General features: G+C 38.0%; 1 non-coding gene across 1 annotated transcript; it reads right to left on the bottom strand.

The window, feature by feature from the left end:
* Window positions 1-1,358: 1,358 nt before the first annotated feature.
* On the bottom strand, window positions 1,359-1,465 carry LOC127090278 (small nucleolar RNA R71). Its single transcript, XR_007791803.1, has one exon. It is a non-coding gene; the product is annotated as a small nucleolar RNA R71 (small nucleolar RNA).
* Window positions 1,466-1,699: the final 234 nt, after the last annotated feature.

Genomic DNA, 1,699 nt, shown 5'->3' with positions numbered 1-1,699 from the left:
CTTTACGCCTTACATTCTAAAACAACTTTTCATCATGATCAATATCGTTGTGTTTGTTTGTATTACCATGTCTGGCTAAATCTTTCAAAGGTTAGAATGTAAGGATTGTGATTAAAGAGATGTTTCACATATTGAATCTGTAGAAATGCTTTAAAGGTTGTTTTGATTTTTAATTCGAGTTTTCTGAAACAAACTTGGTTAGTTTTAACTACTCAAGGAGTGCGAAAGCACCCTGGGTTAGTTAATTAGGAATTTTTATCACTTTAAGGAAAAACGATTTTTGAAACTGTTTTCGGACGCGATGATAGATTTAAAATCAGGAAACTCCTTGGGTAAACTTTCCAAATCAAAATCACTTTTCAACTAAGTTTACGAGTCTTATGTCTTAAAAATAAGTTTACTGCTTTAGCGTTCTGCACACCTTTTATAAGTGACAATAAAAGGCCTTAATTTAAGGGTAAACTCGGTTCTGAATACGCGAAAGCGACAGTTCCTGTTAAATGGATTCTTTTCAAGAGTAGAAAATATTGCCCCATAAGTAGCTCTATTTAGACAATCGAAACATCATTTAACTGACGTGAAATACATTCAAACTTGTCTTTATCTGCATTGTATTTATTATTTTCTTTATTTACTGTTATTTTGCAACATCAATATCTCTTTTATACCGCCTTAGATAAACATCGTAACGATAGTAATCGATAGATTGACGATTTGGTCTCTGTGGGATCGATATTCTTTTATATTACTCTGACGCGATTTGTGCACTTGCGAATAGAGCGATCAAGTTTTTGGCGTCGTTGCCAGGGACCAACTTTGTCAAATTTCGTACACTTTTTTTACACCGTCTAGACTAAGGCATTATTAGCCGGTAAATGCGAAGAACCCGTAGTACCAAAAATTTAGTAGATCCTTTAGCGGAACCCTAACATTACACTCGTACACGCCTCTTACTCATCCGAATTTAGAAAGCTATGGCCGAGAATCGCGACCTGAGACCTCTTAAGGAATTTGCCCAACCCTCTGACGAGGAACCTAGTTCTAGTATAGTAAACCCCCTCATTCCTGCCAATAATTTCGAACTAAAACCATCTTTACTGCAACTAGTGCAACAGAACCAATTCGTGGGTCTCGCTACTGAGAACCCAAATCAACATTTAAAAGTATTTATCCAACTAGCCGACACCTTGAAATCTAACGGTGCTTCACCTGATGCGATTCATTTAAGATTATTTCCTTTCTCCCTCAGGGATAGAGCACGTTAATGGTTGGATTCACTTCCAGCTAACTCAATAACTACCTGGGAAGGCCTTAGGAGAGTACTCCTTGCTAGATATTTTCCCCCTAGTAAGACTGTTGTTCTTCGAAACCAAATAACTAGATTTACTCAAAACCAAGGAGAATCACTTTTTGAAGCTTGGGAGAGATACAAAGAGCTATTAAGAGTTTGTCCACACCATGGCCTAGAACAATGGTTGATCGTTCATACCTTCTACAATGGACTCTATTATAACACAAAGACGAGCATCGATGCTGCCGCTGGTGGCGCGCTGATGAACAAACCTTACCCTGAAGCTTGTGACCTAATTGAGGATATGGCCCAAAACCATTACCAATGGGGAACTGAACGAGCATCAATAGAGAAAAAGGAGACCCAAGGTGGAATATATGAGATAAGCTCTATGGACATGATGTATGC

Source organism: Lathyrus oleraceus, chromosome 5, assembly GCF_024323335.1.
Source record: "Lathyrus oleraceus cultivar Zhongwan6 chromosome 5, CAAS_Psat_ZW6_1.0, whole genome shotgun sequence".
In the NCBI taxonomy this organism is placed as follows: domain Eukaryota; kingdom Viridiplantae; phylum Streptophyta; class Magnoliopsida; order Fabales; family Fabaceae; genus Lathyrus; species Lathyrus oleraceus.
Note: the sequence above shows the minus strand (reverse complement) of the source record. Positions and strands in the feature narration are given on the sequence as shown.